At 41.0% G+C, this 20,516-nt stretch overlaps 1 long non-coding RNA gene across 2 annotated transcripts; it reads left to right on the top strand.

Annotated features, from left to right (window-relative positions):
* The first annotated feature begins 1,917 nt into the window (after positions 1–1,917).
* Positions 1,918–3,106, top strand: LOC125727693 (uncharacterized). 2 transcript variants are annotated; one of them, XR_007388831.1, is made up of 2 exons: positions 1,918–2,000; positions 2,947–3,106. It is a non-coding gene; the product is annotated as an uncharacterized LOC125727693 (long non-coding RNA). The 2 variants fall into 2 exon arrangements; XR_007388822.1 differs by having other exon boundaries at positions 1,940–2,140.
* The last annotated feature ends 17,410 nt before the right edge of the window (positions 3,107–20,516 follow it).

The following is a 20,516-nucleotide window of genomic DNA, read 5'->3' as shown; positions in this document are numbered from 1 at the left end:
TACGATCTCCAGCCATATCACAGTTTCAACAGCATTTGTTGGCACCAGTCTTTTGAAAAACACAGGCCGTTAGGGGAAGAATCCCACCTTCATCTTCCAATCAGATTCCTTCCATATCTGCCCCCCCCCTCCCGTAACACCTAGCACATACGTTCTCTTACTTTGTGTCATCACCTACAATTGTACTGAGCTCCAATCCCCACTGTTCCTTATTATGTGAAGTATTATCTGATATGTCCATCATTAGGTTTTTTTTTTAATATGGGAGTAGGTCTCAATATTAGATTGTTCTCCCTTAATATTGTCACAGTCTATGTGTTTTGTGATGTAATGTCTAATTTATAGGTATCTATAAAAGTCACTTGAGGGTAATACAAATTCATTTTGCAGTTGTGAAAATGATTTAAATAAATTCCCGTCAAATAGCTCATAACTTATTTTCAGTCCACTCTCAGCCCATGTTCTGTAGGCTGTATCAACCATGGATGGTAGAATCTCTGTATTTTCTAGTGCAGGCATGACCCGAGGCAGGGCAGCTCCCTTTAATTGATTTTGGACTGAAGTCCCGAATGTGTGTTTGAGCCACACATTCTTTAATTTTTTTTCTGGGACTGTTGACTAAGAAATGGGAGCATAGATATTGATATTTCCGGTAGAGAGTTCTGTTTAATACATACCCTAATCTCCCAATCATTGACCATCCGTGCCATTGTTGCTCGATGCTGGGAAGCCCAGCAATACAATTTTAGATTAGATAAGCATAGACCTGCTTTCTCTTTAGTTGCCATCAATATTTTTACCTGGATTCTTGGTCTCCTATTTTCCAAATAAATTGCAATATATGTTTACCAACCAACTCAAATGTGGATTGTGGTGCTAGAATGGGTAGGGACTGAAATAAGAGAGGAAGTCTTGGGAAATTATTCATTTTAACTGACTCTATCCTCTCAAAACCTGATAAGGGTAACACATCCCATATGTTTAGGTCATCGTTAATTTATTTAATCAATCTGTTGTAATTTAAGCAGAATAATTGTGTAGGTTTTGGAATAATGACACCCAATTATCTAAAACGCTGCTTAGGTTTCCTGAAAGAGACCAAGTCATCTACTTGCGAAGGCCATCCGCCAACTATCATCGTGGTTTCAGAATTGTTTGTATTGACCTTATATCCTGAGATGGCACTATATTCATTAAGGCTATTCAGGAGGGCCGGGACAGAAGTTATGGGATTTTTTCAGAATAATAGTATGTAATCAGCAAATTGCGCTAATTTGCGTTGAACCTGTACTTCGTCAGGTACACCTTGTATGAGAGAATTAGTCCTTATTAATTCAGCCAGTGGTTCAATGCTCAGTGCGAACAAGAAGGGTGACAAAGAGCAGCGGTCATTTACTCTAACTCTAGATTTAATTAAATATCTTAAACCCCTTAACAAATGTATCATTAAAGCCCATATTGCTGCGAGTCTGCTATAAACATAAATCTACATTAACTTGTTGCATTTGAACTTCCATGGCTTCATGACATAAGGTTACAGGTTTACAACACAGTTAAGACCAATGACTGCTTTAAAGCGTTTTACATGGCAATGGCTTACTTTGACTTTTATTGCAATTATTTACTTAAAAATTCACCAAACCCTTAAATCTGACAGAGACATACCTTCGCTATTAGCTCGGGGATACCTGTACTGTATAGTTTTTGCACTTTAAGACGATTTGATATCGAAAATTGCCGCTGTAGTAGCATAGAAACTGTGCGATGCGTCTGGAACAGGCTGTGCGCGCTCCCGCGGATCGTAATCAGTTTCTGGCAAACTTTTCTGTTACTTTTTGGCACAACACCGCCATCGGCCGATATCCGAGTGTAGTACGCTGATTTACAGACAGGCACGTCTGCGGGCAGCCCAGGGTTTTTTTGCGCTGTGGAACACGTGACCTATGCTGTCTTGTGCAGGATCCCAGGCAGAAGTTTTGAAAGAGTCCTGGGAGAAAACAGTAAGGCTTAAATTCTGATCTTTGAAATACCTATTTATTTAACTGGTTTGCTATGAAGTGTTGCTTTAAAATAAAACGCGAACTACACTGTCGGGAACTGGCGTAATGATAATGAGCCTTCAACCAACTGTAGCTTACAGGTAACGTTAAGGATCATTGATTCTGACAGTTTTGTGCGCTTGTTGGTGGGCGCACAGACGTTGTTTAATCGTTAAAAATATTTTTTTTGTTAATTTTAATTATTACCATATCAGCCCGATGTTATCAGTTCTGTTTTATTCTTGTGTCGGAGAGTTTCACTCTGTGTGTGGGGGACGGAGCAGGCAGTTCTCTCACACACGCAGCGTTACTCTGCTCTGATCACGGACAACACCCTCCTCGGAGACACAGAGCTGCTAAGAACAATGCATTGCGGGGAAAACTTTGTTCGAAAACATGGTTACCATTCACTTGAGCTAATGCTGACAATGGTCCATCTGTGCAACTTGTTTGCATTTGAGAGCGGAGATTCGAACAATTTGTCAGACGTCTAGATAAAAAGTACACGACTTGCGCAGTTAGTTTCCTCATTAAACATGTCTATCCTTTATACGGGCTTATCCGTCGACAACGTCACAATCACTAGGGGCTTACGTTGTCCTTGCATACAGGGTTGTGTAATACGACAAAGTTATTTTATTGTGTGCGATCTCTAGATTCTGATTGTGAATTTGGCTTGTAAGCTATATGTCTGCTAAAATCATAAACAACATGTTAGTGAAAGGTTTTTGGCCTTGTACACTACTCATCATACCATGATGTACTTAGTTTAGTGTTTTTTTTCTTTCAGTATGTATTAGAGTGTAATTGTTTTAATGTGCATGGAATACTGGAATTGTAGAATGAATTGAAGATGAATGCATTATAATAAAAATGCCAACCTTGCATTTTTTTTGTTCTCTTTTAGTAATTGCTGTCTGATGACTGAACACAAATCTCATCCTGTATGGCAGCATTTCACCAAGCCAAGTTTAAGTTATTGTTTACAAGTTGTATTGTGTTTTTGTTATTTAAGTTTATATTTAAATTTTCACAAGTCAGTATTCAATAAATGCTAAGTTGAGAAATTTTGTGTATTGTTTATTATTAGTGTGATATTTTACCATGCAAATAATTGGATGTTTTCCCCTCTATCAGCCAAAAAAAATCGGCAGCATATACCAGCTGACCCTGACTCCTAAATATCGGCATCGGCTATTGAAAAACCCATATCGGTCGAGCTCTAGTCTACACACAGAAGGCCGATTGGACGATAGGACATGTATTGGGTTGGGTCTTAATTATCCTATTCTTATACTACTGCTTCTGACCGTGACCCCAGCGTGTCCTCCTCTGTTAGAGCATAATTACACACTCTACGTAAAACTGGAGTTAACTCGTTCACAAATGTTTTATGATATATTCCTGGAATTCCATCTATACCTGCAGATTTGTTGTTTTTAAGTTTTGAAATATATATTTCTATGATTTCTTCATATGTAATGAGACAATATTTTGGCATCTTTTGAAGTCAGTCTAGCCAGAATAGTCGAGTTGCTGCCATATCATTTGGTTGTGTTAACATCTTGTCTTTATTTGGGCTTCTTGTCATGTATCTTGTCCTGTTGGACTGAGCTTTCTGTAGCTGAAAAGCCAGCAAATGGCTTGTTCCATTTCCCATTTATAATAATTCCTGTTTATGAATTTCATTGTTCCCTCTGTTTTGTGTTAACAGATCATCCATTTTTTGTCTGTAGTTTCTTTTATTAATCCCTTAATTTCCTGTGTGTTTGTCGATGCTCTATCTGTTTTCTTAAATTCTCTCTCTACTTTAACTTGTTGAGCTACCCTTTGCCTTTTACTCTAGAGGAAATCCATCGTCACTACTTTATCATCCTCCCATAGAGGAGATGGGGAAACCATTATCATTTAATGCAATATAATTTATTAGGTTTATCTTTGTCTTTAAGGTGACCAAGGCATGATCTGATATAGTGTATAGCAGGGGTCACCAACCTTTTTGAAACTAAGAGCTACTTCATGGGTACTGAGCCATACGAAGGGCTACCAGTTTGAATTGCCCTCCTAAACTTATCTAAACTTCCATGTATAATAAAAATGTTTTAAATGCTTTTTATTGTCACTTTCAAATCTATATAAATGCTCACAAGTGAGTTGTGCTATTCTTAGAACAGGTCCGCAGATGACTCATGTGGTTCTTGGGGGCATCCTGGTGCCCGCGGGCACCATGTTGGTGACCTCTGGTGTTTAGTTCTATATTACATTCGGTGGTCCCATAAAGATCTATCCCAGATATCAAAAAACATATCCAGTCTACAGTAACCACCATGCACCTGTTACATGAAAGTAAAGTTTCTCTCTCTGGGGTGTAGGTGGCGCTAGATGTCTACTAAGCCAATTCACCCTTCATTGCCTGAAGGGTAATAGATTTTTTTGGATAAAGAACCTACTTCAGGTGGGAGCCCATCCATATTTTGTCTCACAATTGAAGTCCCCTCCTATTAAAATAATTTCCTCTGCTTTATCTTCAAACACAGTTGTTATGTTCTTTAAATAGTCTATGCAATCTTCATTTGGGACATATAGGCTGAGTAGGAATATTCTAGTACCACCAGTAGTTCCCGCTACCATGACATATCTACCATATTTATTATTCATTGTTTGTTTGATTAAAGTATACTGATTTATTGACAAGAATCACAACCACTCTTCTTCTCACCCCACCAAAAATACCATGTGCCTGATCCACTCATTCTCTTTTTAATTTTAAATGTTCTTTTTCTGACAGATGGGTCTCTTGGATCATTGCTGTTGAACAGCGAATCTCCACTCACTGTTTAAGTTGACTAAGTCTTTCTCTTAAATGAGCCCAGACATTTTAAATTATAGCTAATACAGATTAAATGATCCATGTCTTGCGCATTGTGTGTTGTACCCATTAGCAGCCCAATCTGTCATTAGTTTTTTTCTCTATATAAGTAAAGCCCAGTAGTATATTGCAGGAAAATGACAACAGCCCAACACTTCTTAAGGTGGGGGAAAAAAAACAAAATGAGCTAAAGACAGAACAATACCTGCACTGTAATTGTATGTAGCTAAACAGTAGTCTTCCACATACCCGGCTGGTTTTTAATACAGAGTTTTGTAGTTTTGTTTTTAAGCTATACAGACCAATTCCTGGCGTGGTTTGGGCGGAAGATGGTGACTATTCCTCTGTGTAGATCACAGTAGAGCATTTGAGGCTCAATTTGTGGGTGTACACGAGGTTTATTTAAGTTCCGTCCAGTGTAATAAAACTTGCACTTGATCTAACAATGTTGATTTTACATTAAAAAAAAATAATAATAAAGGTCACTCAGCTCCATTGAAGAGGGCCCTGATATCGGTGTATTCTAGCACTGCTGGATTTTCCTCTCTTCTCTTCCTCTTCCTTGCTGCTCCACCTGTAACAGGACGTCTCCCCTTCCATTCAATCCCGTTCATCCACCTGTGGCTACTGTTGCCTTTCAGCTTGATTCAGCTTGATTCAGCTTGAATCAGTCTGGCTATTCTTCCCTCACCTCTCCCATGAACAAGGCATTTTTAGCTAGTGAATTGCCACTCACTGGAAGTTTTTATTTTTTCAGTACATGCTCTGTAAATCCTAGAGATGGTTGTGTGTGAAAGTTCCATTATATTATATGTTCCATTATATGTTTCTGAGATGCCATATTCAAAGTCACATTAACCACCTTTCTTCCCCATTCTAGTGTTTCCTGTGAGCATTAACAGAAGCTCCTGACCCGTATCTGCATAATTTTACACAATATGCTGCTGTCATATGATTAGATATTTTCTTCAACAAGCAGTTGAACGGTTATACCCCTCTATAGGTGTATAGGTCCTGCATCCTAGGCCTGTTTGTGGACATCATTCAATATGATCATCCCACCTCTGCTCCAAGGCAAGCTCTCCCAGCTTGGTATGCTGAACTTCACTTGCAGGTGGATCACTGACTTCCTGTCTAACAGGAAGCAGCATGTAAAACTAGGGAAGCGGTCAACTGACCATAAGCACTGGTTCCCCTGAAGGCAGCATTCTGTCATCCCTGCTGTTCTATCTGTATACCAACAGCCATGATTTTGTTAGGCTCCTGGAGTCAGCGGACAATACCACCCCATCTCTGGTGGGGATTCCATCCATCTACAGTAGGAAAATTCATCATTTGGTGACCTGGTGCAGCCAGAACAATCTGGAGCGCAATACTCTAAAGACAGTGGAGGTGGTAGTGGACTGGGCATAACCCAGCTCCACCCCCATCACTCTGCATGACTCTCCAGTGAATACAGTGGAGTCCTTCCACTCTCTGGGAATCATCATGTCTGAAAATGTCATGTGGGATCTGAACAGAGGATGTACTTATTATGGCTGTGCACTTCTCCCCAGCCGTCATGGAGTCCACCCTCACCTGCTCCATCCCATCTTGTACGCTGATGCCTCTCCCAAGGATAAGGGCAGACTGCAGCGTATCATCTGCTGTGATCCAGAGAAGCTGACTGGCTGCAATCTCTCATCCCTCCAGCACCTGCATCCCTCCAAGTTCCTGTCACGAGCAGGAAAGATTGTGGCTGACCCCTCCCACCCAGGAGATGGACCGTTTAAAACGCTACCCTGTGGCAATAGAGGTCTATCAAGACCAGAACCACACACCACAAAAACAGCCTCTTCCCTTCAGCAGTTGACATCAACAAGCCCCCTGCCCCCTGCTGGCATAGCCCCAGCCTCTGTCCCTCACCTAATGTGGAGAACCTCACATGGTCCCTCAACACCAGCTCCATTGCCAAGAAAGCCCAGCAGAGTCTATATTAAGTGTGGAGACTGAGGAGAGCATCACCACCTTTTACAGAGGGACTATAGAGAGTACCCTGTGTAGGTACATCACGGCTGGGTACGAAACTATAGAGAGTACCCTGTGTAGGTACATCACGGCTCGGTACGGGACTATAGAGAGTACCCTGTGTAGGTACATCACGGCTGGGTACGAAACTATAGAGAGTACCCTGTGTAGGTACATCACGGCTCGGTACGGGACTATAGAGAGTACCCTGTGTAGGTACATCACGGCTCGGTATGGAACTATAGAGAGTACCCTGTGTAGGTACATCACGGCTTGGTATAGGACTATATAGAGCAGCCTGTGTAGGTACATCACGGCTCGGTACGGGACTATAGAGAGTACCCTGTGTAGGTACATCACGGCTGGGTACGAAACTATAGAGAGTACCCTGTGTAGGTACATCACGGCTGGGTACGAAACTATAGAGAGTACCCTGTGTAGGTACATCATGGCTGGGTACGAAACTATAGAGAGTACCCTGTGTAGGTACATCACGGCTCGGTACGGGACTATAGAGAGTACCCTGTGTAGGTACATCACGGCTCGGTACGGGACTATAGAGAGTACCCTGTGTAGGTACATCACGGCTGGGTATGGAACTATAGAGAGTACCCTGTGTAGGTACATCTCTGCTGGGTACGGGACTATAGAGAGTACCCTGTGTAGGTACATCACGGCTCGGTACGGGACTATAGAGAGTACCCTGTGTAGGTACATCACGGCTCGGTACGAGACTATAGAGAGTACCCTGTGTAGGTACATCACGGCGTAGTATGGGAATTGCTCCGCTTCAAACCACAAGACCGTAAAGTAGATAGCGAGGATGGCGGAAAAGATCATCGCGGTCTCTCTCCCCACCATTGCAGACATTTACACATCACGCAGCATCCAAAAAGCCACCAGCACTGTGGAGGACCCCACACAGCCCTACCACACCCTCTTCTCTCTCCTACCATCTGATAAGAGGTTCTGTAGCATAAGGACCTTCGCTGCCAGGAGGGGAAGGAGTTTCTTTTCTTAAGCCGTCAGACTTCTGAACCAGAAATGAATCGCAAACTGTATTTCATAAGCTGTTGTTATATACTGCACACCCCCTGTCCTGCTGCTACTGTTTGCACTTCTGCACTTTCATTAGTATTTATTTCTGTCTTGTTGGTAAAATACAGTATAGGCTGTAATACTGTATCGCCAATAATACCATTTATCCAACATCTACTCAATCCAGCACAGCTACCACTGCTACTACTGGCACTGCACTCTATGTTGTCACATTGCATTGTGTAGATCTGTGTTGTTTCTGTCTTTTTGAATGCCAGCCCTTCATAGGGCATATGCATGCACATAGAGATCATTTAGAGACCAATTAGCCTAACTACATGTCTTTGGACTGGGGGAGAAACCTACGCACCACTGGAAGAACCTGCAGACTTCACACAAACAGAGGTGAGGTTCCAACCCCCAATGCAGCCGAGGTGTGACAGCAATGTTACCCACTGACCCAATGTGCTGCCCAGCCCCTTCATTGCATTCACAATACATTAATGTATTACATTTACCATAATGCTTTGCAGCAAAGAAGTAGGTCTTTAGTTCACCTATACGTTTTAAACATTAATGATCCCAATGACGACATTCACTATATTAAACTAGTATGAAATTAATCTGTGTTGCCCATTTAGGCTGAACGTTTAAGCATGCGTAGTGGCCTATTTCAAACAAGTTGTGTGTCTTATTAATTATTTACAGATTTTTTTCTGAGGAGATTAAGTATTAAAACATCCTGTCACGCTCCTCTTTTGTCATGGTTCAATAACAAAGACTATGTAGCCAGTTGCTGTGAGCATTATTATGGTGGGTTGGTGATCTCATGGACACAAGCTTGCAGGCTGTGCTAGTTGGAGAGGCTGGGATGATATGACTGTAATATTACCCATAAATAATATATTTTTGGCTGTTGTATAAAGATTAAAGAGAGACTCTTGTAAACTTTATACATTTACAGGATAACTAATAACATTCATACCCCACACCTTTATTAATACAATTCAGGCTGCTGTTTGCATATGTTTTGTTGTATTTTAAACAAAAATCTTAGCTTAGTTAGAGAAACTTAGTATATTGCTGCTGTGGCTGTTGTCATTGTCTATGCCGAAGGAACCCAGGGCCTGTATGTGGATACAGTATGTGTGTGTGTGTGTGGCTCCATCATGGTGTGTAAAGGTCATTTGTACTGGCACCCATTTTGTGTGAACTGACCTTCCTAAATAAAATATATAAAGAGTGTTTTTTAAAAATGTCATTTGGTAAAAGAGTCACCCTTGTGCTCAATGGTAATTGCGTGTTGAATTTCTAATTTAAGAAAGACTGAAAATGAACCATCCATTTTCCAAACCGCTTATCCTACTGGGTGGCAGGGGGTCCGGAGCCTATCCCAGAAGCAATGGGCACAAGGCAGGGAACAACCTAGGATGGGGGGGCCAGCCCATCGCAGGGCACACTAACACATCATTCACTCCTATGGGCAATTCCAATTAGCCTCAGCATGTTTTTGGACTGTGGGGGGAAACCGGAGTACCCGGAGGAAACCCCACGATAACATGGGGAGAACATGCAAACTCTGCACACATGTGACCCAGGCGGAGACTCAAACCCGGGTCCTGGGGGTGTGAGGCAACAGTGCTAACCACTGCACCACCATGCCGCCCCCGGAAATGAACCATTACTGGAGTAATGACTTTTTTGCATTGTACTTGTGTGGTCAGTAGGAGGCAGTGTTCTTACATTGACGGTGGTGAAATTTTAAGACCTATTACATTGCTGGGTTTTCGGTAGTATTTGTAAGTTCTAACCCTATACAAAAGTTTGATTTACATGGTAGATCACATTGCTGCCCCTTTAAGATTTTTTGTTCATAATGGATGATCATTCAAAAATAGATTTGACTATTTTTAACGTGTTTTGAAAGCAAATTAATTAAAAATGTCATTCTTAATTTAATTTTTGTTTATTAGACCTGCCCCAAGAGTATTCATTACATATACTTTTGACTTTCTATATTTAAAGGCAAAAAACAAAAGTGAAATAAAAAAATAATAATAAATTAGCATTTATATAAACAGAAATTCTAGAATAGCCTTCGTGCTTTGGGGATTCCCACAATCAAGTTGTATGTAAAGTCAGCATTTACACTCTGGTTAAGATGCCTCCCTCAGGCTTCCCTCATAGACTGTGTTGTCCATGTGCTTTTTCTTCGCTTGGGAGAGGCAGCCAATAACATGCTTTCTCGGTGAGACTGCTGAAGGTGCGTGAGAACACGCCCTGGCGCAGAAGATGCCACACCAGAATCAGTATGGCGGCAACCTGACACCTCCCCATTGAGAACAAACGGAAAGGTGTGACCTTTTCCTGGCGTAAAGACAGAATGTGCTGCTGCTTAGTAGCCTGCAGTAGCTGTGACCACGTGCTCCACAATAAACAGAAAGCTACAATATCTGTAGTGGTACTGAATTTTATTGCATCAAGTACTGAAACCATTATAACAATCATACATTTTAAAATGTATTTACCTGAGTACTTCCATATCATGAGGAGTTACCTCTTTATTTTAATTAGCTTTAATTCGAGTCAGTCAAGATGCATTCCTGGATTTTTATAGGAATTAAATTCTGTAATTACCATTCCTTAAGAGAACTACTACCCAGAAACTAGTCTGTTGCCTGGTATCTGATTTCAGAAACGGCACCATCAGGTGTGATTGTCTGAGTTTTTTTTTTGCCCTGGGTGTGGGTGATAATCCCTTGGCGGAATATTTATTCAAACAAGACCGACTGGTAACGATCGATACGCGTATTTACTACCGTCGCCACAGAGGAGTAGACGTGGTAAGTAACACCACCTTACGCCCCCCTCAGAGCCTGTGTTCAGTGAAATTTTTCCATCACCAGACCCCTCCTCCCGCAGCTGTTACCAAACTGAGCAAGGCCTTTAACCCCCCTTGGCTCCAGGCACTGTCTCAGTCTGCTTTCCCACTTGGAAGTACCTCTGGATGGTCCCAGCTGGAAGTTGCTTTTGGAGCGTCTGCTAAATATGTGAAATCCTGAAAGGTTTTGCTTTCACTGGGTGTAGTACAGTTCAAACTGTATATCTATCCATGTTCAGGTGGGCTGTGCATGCTAATGTTCAGCATCCCAGCCTATAGGAGGAGCTGCTTGTGGTTTCAGCCTGTGACACAGACCATCTCAGCTTCCAGGGCATGTAGGAGCATGACGAGCATCTGTTTCCTTTATCCTGGATAATTGCAGGCGGTGGTTGAAAGGTGAGATCGTCCTGGGAAAGTAAAATAACGCATTGATATATTTTCACATTCATATTCTAACCGTTTATATAAAGAGGTGGTGTCCACAAAGTTGACTGCTCCCTGGATTGGGCACTGGCCAATCATACAGCACGCATGATCAACCAGAGATCAAGCTCTGTTAGGATCAATATTAATAACGCTGTTCTTTTTCAAGTATGAAACTTAATTGGGGTAGGGCTGGGGATAGTGTGTAGCTCTGGGCATTAGGGGTCTCTGTCTAGGATCAGGTTGTTGGTTCAAATCCAGTGGTTTGCAGAGTGATATCACTGTGGTGCCCTTGAGTAACGTCCTTGACCCTGGTTGTTCTTGGGGTACTGGATGCTGACTAATCCAGTGCTCTGCTCCCAAAACTTACTCTAAGCTGCATATGTGTGTCTGTTGGAGCGGACAAAATCAAACACATAAGCATTATGAGATTAAAATCTCATAAGAATCTCATCTATAACTGAACTGTTAATGTAGCATGTACTGTAAGTATGCATGGTATGCATGAGAATATTATGCATGCACTCTGACATACTGTGGTTACCACCTTGCATACTACATGACCCGGATGTTTACTAATGACGTAGCTTGACCCCCACAAATGTTAAAAATTATTAAACACTGTCAATGAAACAAATACATATTCCAGTCACCTTGTGTAACTGAGTATTTGTTTGTACCTATGATATATTACAATTTTTTAAATCTAAGAAAACTGTCATACAGAACACAGCACCATTCATAAAATCTGAGTAAAAAAATTGAGTCCCTGTAACATCCAACATTAAAGCACTACTTTTTGCGCAATTTGAACAAAGGAATAAATATTTGCCTACATCAGCAAAAAACAATAATAAAATAGAAGTGCTTGCAGGATATATGACACAATTTTCCAAATGGCATGGCTCTTGTTAATCTCCTTAATACCTTTTTTATTGTGGAAACCTAACAAAGGGTACCCACCCTTAAGTTCCATAAAATTTTCTCTACTGACTGAGAAAAGTTTGCATACCAAAAGACTTTCAAACTGGTGATAAGCACAAGTAGCAGTGTTGTGTTTTCATTGTTCCTTAATGACAATAACAAACAGGGTCAAGAACTTAAAGTTTACAACTTTTAAACTTTAAACTTTACCGTTTAAAATTAATATTGAAAACAATCAGTTAACTAACTAATGGAACAGAGGATACAGAGGATATTTTAACTGAATTTTTATTGGATATAGATTCTATACAAATAAGTCTATAAATCCAGCAACAATAAAAATATTAATACAATAGGCACAGTTTAATATTATCCATATTAAAAAACCTTAATAAAAGAATGAAAACCTACATAAACACTGGAACAAAGCAAGCTGGAGCAGGCGAGGTTCTAAACAAATGGGCTTTTGTTAGAGGATAATCACAAAAACAGAAAACAAACAGGACCACAATGGGTCCAAAACAGGGCAAATGAGGAATGCAGGGAAAAAGCATATAGCTTAACAACATTAATGACAGACCTGGGGAAGACTGGACTGGGAGGCACTTAAACATAAGATCAACGAGGGAGCAAACAGGAGGTAGCTGGGAGTAATTATCATGAGGTCAGGAAAAAAAGGTAAGACTAAACGAGCACCAGGCGTGGCTTGTTAAAGCCACATCAGGGAAGAAACAAGAGGATCAGGCAGACATGGAGGGTAGGAAATGACAGTACCCCCACCCAACGAAAGCATGAAGGCGTGAAGGATGAGCTGGGGAGAGGACACAGGTACCGAACATAAGGGTGGGACCCATGTCAAAAGAATGGACAGGATAGGGCACAGCGGGATGTATGGGGCCTCACAAGGGTAGGACAAGACAGGGAAAGGTCAGACAGGATAAACAGATGGGGAGTCAGCAGGACTTGAGGGTGATGAGGGGACTGCAGGTCCGGAGCCAGAAGAGCACGAGGGACCTGTGGATCTAGAGCAGAGAGGAGCAGCAACCAGGCCCAGAGCAGGAAAGCATCGTGATCACCCTCCCACAGACCTGAACCTGAGAGGTGTCCAGGTGGACACCGTCTAATGTAATCCAAGAGGCATGTTACAAATCTGCAAAAATGTAAGCAAAAAACAACATAAACACAAGCAACTAATACAACTGCAAACAGCTTAACATGCCCATTGTCAACAGATAAGACAAGCTAGTACGGATTATTTCAGTTTCAATGTTTTCATTCTGAGACTGGATTCCATTAATGTTTATATTTTTATAAGAAGCAGCATATGAACAACTACTATTGGGCAAGGGAGGAACTTGCCCAGGCATGGTACAATCAATCCACAGGAAAATTCTCCCACCAGTTTGGCAACTGTTAGTTATTGTCAGGATTGGACCTGCGATGAATGTCAATATCTATAATACCAACCATGGATCAAATCCAAATCCAACTGGAAAAAAATCAGTTGCATTCCCCATCATTACAGGGTTGTGTTGTAAACCAAATTAAAGGGTTTCTTTCTCTTAAAAAATTGATCACATTTGTAAAAACTAACAGTTTTTTTGATTTTCAACAAATCCGAAACACTGCAGCAATTGAACTCTCTCCGAACAAAAAAATGGCGGATCACGACGATGCAAATTTGTCGTATTTGGCATTAAAGCGTCATAAAAATACATTTATTCATTTCAGAATAAGGTTGTTCATATTTTCCACACAAAAAGTCGGATTTGGTGTGAAAAGGCCTTAACACTGTTTTTAATTCAGCTCTTGATGGTAACATTACTAGTCAGCTAGGTTTGCTGCTGCTAATGTTAGCGGTGTGCCCATACGCTACTTCCTGTTTCATGTACGATACGATATCTTTATTGTGACTGTACAAATACAATGAAATGTCATTTGGAGCAGACCTGTAGAGGCCAAACTAGGGATAAAACCATAAAAAGAGCAACAATTATAGACTATAAGTACAGGTAAGATACATTGTAAAATAAAATCTGAACTATATATAAGCAAAATAAATTACTAAAAATAAAGAATAAAAAGCCAGTATTGGAAACAAAGAAACCAGTAACACCTCATTGTTACAGGAATATTACACTACAAAAAAGTGGCATTGGAGAGTTCCGGGCCACTGTTCCTTCGCTCAGCACCATCTTGGTTCGTAGATCTCAGTTTACGTTGTTACATTGGAGTGGGAGATACAAATAGCTGAAGATTTCAACTGGGCTATTTAGTGATTGGAAATCTGAGCACAACACAAAATGAGCACAGATCTTTGCATGTAAGTATTAATTAAAAATCAGTACACTGTTTTGAGAATCGATACAGTATCACAAAACATAATATCACGATATTCAAGTGTATTGATATTTTCTTCCACCCCTACTACATAGCAAACAAGTATGTAACTTCAGATACACCCTGTGTCTTATGGTGAGCAAGCTGGGATATGTGGAAATTTCCCAAGTTCTCAAAGCATCTGTGTTTGTGCCACTTCATTTTTCCTGAGAATTCTTTTACTTACCCAGTTTTCAGATACATAAAATAAGGCAAACCGGACTTGTGCTGATTTCAAGGTAAATTTACTTAAATATAAATCCAAACAAAAAATTAAGAGACCACTCTATATTTTTAAACAAATCTACATTTTAAAATCCTAGTTTAGTCCTGCTTCTGCTGGCAGAAGATTACACTGAGCAGCAGGTTGCTTCCAGGTTCAAAATTTCTAAGACAGCAGTACAGAAGAATAAGGTGAAGCAGGAGACACTGGGAACGACCAGAAACCAGCCAGGTAGAGGGCAGAAGTGACTTTCTAATGCCAGAGATGACCGTTAACTTATCCGACAGTTTCTCATGAATCAGAGGATGACGCCCATAAATTGAGAAATGAGTGAAGCCAAGAAATTGTGCTGTGGTCTCTTAATTTTTTCCATGGTTGAATTTATCCCTTTGAATAGCACAGATACAGAAAAGTCTGTATATGTATTTTTTGATGCTTGATTTCTTCTTTTTCGCTGTTTAGGAATGCTACTGTGCATTTTATATAGAATGTTTTTTTTGCAGCATTTAATGATGCGTTTTTGAATCATCGTGATTTTTTTTAACTGTCTCAAAGAAATAACAATTAAATTCAGGTGTGTCCGTGGGGAAACCGATGAAAGGGGAGTCAGAGCAGGCGTCAGGATCTGCAATGGGAAAAACAGGGCATGTAAACACAGAGCAGGAGATGTGAGTCAGCTCGAACAAACCCAGTAGCTCACCTGACTCTCCCTACTCCGCTGGGCCACCTCCCCTGCAGTTACCTAGGGGTGTGCTTAAAATGCAAGGCATAATTTAAATATTTACAGGCTTCATTATACCGACACCATTTGTCCATCTTTGCTCATTTGTTTCTATGTGTTTATTTAAGTGACTCTAGATTATGTGTGTGTCTGTTTTTAGACATATACGTATGTATCATGTTCAGGATGTGAGCATGGTCAAAGAATGTAGATCTGCTTGAGGCCTGAAGTATATGCCAGGCAGCAAATGGCACAAGGCAAGGGTACAACCCGGATGGCATGCTGGTCTGGTAAGGGGCATGTACACGCCAGGCGTATTTTAGGGGTACCAGTCGCCAAATTCCCTGTCTTTGGAAGAACTGGATGAGGGAGAACGTGCAAACGCCACAGACACCAATAAACCCGTAAATGCACAGTACAGAAAGAGCAGAGGCATTGGGCACGTTTCATTGACATTTAGCATTCAGGTATGTACTCTTCTCTGCACACTTGTCTGCTTACGCCATCCAATAGACATGTTTTTGTGTACTGTGGATGACCGGACAAAATCACTGAACAAAAGGAAGAGGCCTTAAGAAACACAAGACAAATGTGAGAAACAACATAACAACAACCCCGACGGAAAAGGCACCTGAAAACAGATTTATCCATCCTGTTTAATACGTGAAAAGTACAGGTGAATTCCACATTGTTAGTTAATGGGGCTCGAGGGTTTCTTTGCATATGGCATCAATTCCTGTATGCAATTGGAGATTAGAATGAAATTATGTATGAGAAACAGGCAGTTAACAAAAGCTGAATGGGGGTAACACAGTGGCTGAGGAATCTGCGATGTTGCTGGACATTATGCCTGTCATTTACCTCACTTATAATTAGTCCCTGCCAAATAAACAAATGTAATGTATAAATAGCATAAATCTGATCGTCAATGACTGATTTTCAATTTCTGATTTGGAATTTTGCAATGATATATTAGCTTGACTTTTCACTGGTGTCACATTGTGTAACTTTTTTCGTTGCTGAGCTGTGAGTCTGCTCCGTGCCTTTCTGTCATTGGGGTGATTACTCACCGCTGGGGAGTTCACAGAAGGACCAGCTCCCTCGTGAGCGGCATTGCAGTGACTGACAGGTGAATCTGTTATTGTAGATTCCCATGGATGGTCCGGATGACTCACTGCCATACCTTCTCAGTGATGGTAACTAACACAAAATGGCCGACGCCCTGGTCCGTGCCCATTCCTGACCTGTGCTTAGAACATTGAACAAGAAAGATGAGCAAAAAAGGGCTGAGTTAGTGTATGTGTGTGTATCTGTGTGGGAAATGGTTTGATATTTGGGTGGGGAAATCAAGTTAATAAATTAAAGGCTATTTATAGGTGGAACCAATAAAGCAAAATGAAATATTGGGGGGGTACATTTACCCACCACCCTCCATAGTTCCTGGGCCCTTGTCTGTGTGTCTGTGACATTAGATGTACCCTTTATGCATAATAAGCTATTGTTCCATGTCAAAGATTATCCTCATAAAAATGTTTCCCTCTGCCAAAGGTGCAAGTTGAGATCTGCTTGGTCCTGTGACTTAATGCTTTGGGACTGAAATAGTGCCGATGATTCCTAAAACCCACCACGACTAGGGCGTGTCATTTGTGCTGATAGCATAATTCTTTGTTGCTGTTGTTGTTGTTGAGAATGTAAAAATTTGACCTGTCTGCGTGCATGACTACAGGGTAGAGCAATAGAAAAATACTCGGCAGCTGGTTATATGTGATTTTTGCATGAATCATTTTGGTGTGGGGTGGGGTCTGGGCCACCACCTGTCTTTTATTCAGCTGGGATTATCCAAATTAAAGCAACCCATCCTGCTTGGTTATTAGCATATATTACTGTGTTCTGCTTCCTTTCACCTAATCTGACCCAGACTGTGGTGTTGGTACAAAAGGCACATTTTCCCCACCTGCTTGTTTGATCGCTTTTTCTCCACAAAGCACCAATCCCAACTTTCTCCCTCATCAAGCCAGACTCTCCTTGTCTTTGAGTCTGGTTCCTCCCAAGGTTTCTTCTTCCTTTTTTTCTAGCCACTGTCACCTCTGGTTTGCTCACTGGGGGCTTTGGGGAGGGATAATGTAAAGCACTTTGCAATGATGTAATGTGAAAATGCGCCATGCAAATAAAATTTAATTGAATATTGAAAGTTTACATTTTTTGCAGTATCTCTCTGTCTTTGAAAAGGGAAAATCGTTTTGGGTCAGCAGGTTAGGGCGCTGTGCCTCTGATCAAAAGGTTGCTTGTTCAAATCCCAATGGGATGTCACCATTGGGCCCCTGAGCAAGACCCTTAACTCCCAGTTACTTCAGGGACTGGCTGATCCTGTTCTCTCAAGAAAATGTACGTTGCTTTGGATAAATGTGTCTGCTAAAATAAGTAAATAAAAAATAAAACTTTCTCAATTAACATGTATCTCCTCGCTAAGTGCCCGTGTCATATATTTGCCCCTGGACTCGTCTGCTATACCATGAACACTTGTGGTTCTCCAGTATCACTGCCCCTCCCATGTTCCAACCCTCCCAGAGGCCAGCACTGGGTGTGGATTTAGTGAAAAACTATGTATAGCTATACCTTGTTCTACCACACAGTGTGCAGGCTGCACAGCGCTATATCACTTTTTACTTTGAATTCTTGTTGGTTGAATATCATTGTGAGATACTTCCATGGGTCACTCAACTCACAGTGCATGACTTAAGTTTCATAAAAGTATTCCTGACATGAAGCACATCACGTATAATCTTGTGAGCTCAGAATACCATGTAGGTTACCCCTCCAGTAAATAATGGTTTGTTCCACTTTAGCCCCATCTCCCCATCCTCCCATTTCCGCACTGCACGGCCAAACGTTTCAAACTTCAAAACAAGGCCTTTGGACCCAAATGCTCTAGTGAGTAGCTGACATTGATTTCTCAATTGTATGTTACTTTGGATAAAATTGTTTAAATGATGTCTTATATATAATTCCATAAATTCATTAAGATGAAGTGGTATTTGCCTGGTCCTCCTTCTGGATTAGATTAGTTAGGGACTACTAATAGACGAGTTTTTCAACTGGATTAAGTTTGATCTCTGACAGTGCTAAGGATATCCATCCATCCATCCATCCATCACTGTAACCACTTAATCCTAACTGGCAGAAACCCACATGTATACAGGGAGAGCATGTGATCTCCACACAGAAAGGTCCAACACTGGACCGAAGGACTGAACCCAGAACCTTCTTGTTGTGAGGCAGCAGCACTAACAACTGCACCACCACACCATGGCCCATTTCCTTTATTTTTAAGCCAATCCAGTGTTGCCTTTGCAGTGCACTTCAGATCTTTGTTGAGAAACAAACTTCTTCCCCAGTTTGAGACTTTTGCCAGAAGTTAGTGGTTTTTTTGATTTGGAATACTTCGCAGTGCGCACCATTCATTATCCATGTATTTTGAATTGACAAACTTCACTGTGTTTCATATTGTTATTATGTTACAAAATATAATAAAAGGAATGAGACAATGCTTTTTTCATAAAAGTAAATTGAGATGCTTTCCCCCCAACAGATACCCCATCTTACTCTCTTTTACAGGCACACATAGGTTAGAGTGAAGCTTGGGGTCTAAACAGAAGGTCAGGCTATTTACCCCACAGCCCTGGAGAACTTTTGGGGGGGGGGGGGACCAGCTACACACAGCTGACACACGCACCTGATTCATCTTTCAAAGCACCGAAACCCCATGTTACGCGGCGTTTAAATGTTACAAACTTTTTGTGACTTCACACATTTTGCGGCATGCCTCAACCCTTCACCCAAAAAAAAAAAAAATAAAAACTGCCGGCAGGTAAGGTTAGGCTAACATCATGCTTGTTGCTCTGGGCAACATCACTTCTCTGGCGAGACCTTTGCGGATATCTGGTTTCCGTCCAACAGGCTCTTTCCCCATTACTCAACCCTTAACAATAGCAGGCGAGGACACCAGGGGCTGTCAGCAAAAGAGATCGCTCGGTGAGGTGTGCGCAGTTTCCCGCTGATCGACGTGCCGGGCTGCTGTTGGTAACCTTTGAACTCTGCAGGTATTGGGTGTCTGGTCTGCATAACTTCAGGAACATTCCATGGGACATTAAAGTGGTAAATGGAAAAACTAGGTAGTGTCTTTAAAAAAACAAATACACAAGTAGTACAAACTTGTTAATAAACTTGGTATTCTGTAAAGCATGATTTTGGGTCGCCTCTTTGATTCTGCATAACAAATAAATTGCTTACTTTCCTATGAACTTAATATGTCTATAGCAATAAAGTGTATCCCTTTTAGTGACCTTAAATACATGAAGGTGTATCACGATATCTGTTTCCTATAAAAATTTTAACGGGCAAGGATGTGAAAGGCTGCTCCTTCGTACTTTTAGAAACCACAGTCCAAACCATGCCTTACGAGTTGGACATTTAGGAATCCTACATATAGATGGCCTGCATGAACAATTTTCAGTTCAGCTTATTTTTATTTTAGTCAATGATGAGAGGAGTTCTTAACCTTAATCTATCAGATATTTTTCAGTTAAATCAGTTTTTTCCTCATACAATAGTTACATGAGTTTAAGAAAATACAGTTGCATTATACAGATTTATAGTATGATTGTTATTTTATACTGGACAGTCTTGTGGTTAAGCACAGGGCTGTTGCTGGGATCTTAAGACTAGCCTTAGCCCAGAGATCTAAGCTGTCCGATGGTTGTCAAACTGATAGCAGGGTTAATAATATATCCTAATTGAACAAATCATTCAGGTCTCGTTCTGATGCACTTGGGGCTTTCGCTCACAATGCCCCAGGATTGAGACGCGTCTGGTTAAAGACCATTACGTAAATGAGGTCTTAAATTTTTTGTTTGAGTTCAGGGGGTTCCCCAAGTACTATCTGTGCATATGAACCTGATTTATACCCACGACAAAATACATAAAGCTATGTAATGGTATATTAATAACATATT

The sequence above is a fragment of the Brienomyrus brachyistius genome, chromosome 1 (genome assembly GCF_023856365.1).
Source record: "Brienomyrus brachyistius isolate T26 chromosome 1, BBRACH_0.4, whole genome shotgun sequence".
Lineage (NCBI taxonomy): Eukaryota > Metazoa > Chordata > Actinopteri > Osteoglossiformes > Mormyridae > Brienomyrus > Brienomyrus brachyistius.
The sequence above is the reverse complement of the archived record's forward strand: the minus strand, read 5'-3'. Positions and strand labels throughout refer to the sequence as shown.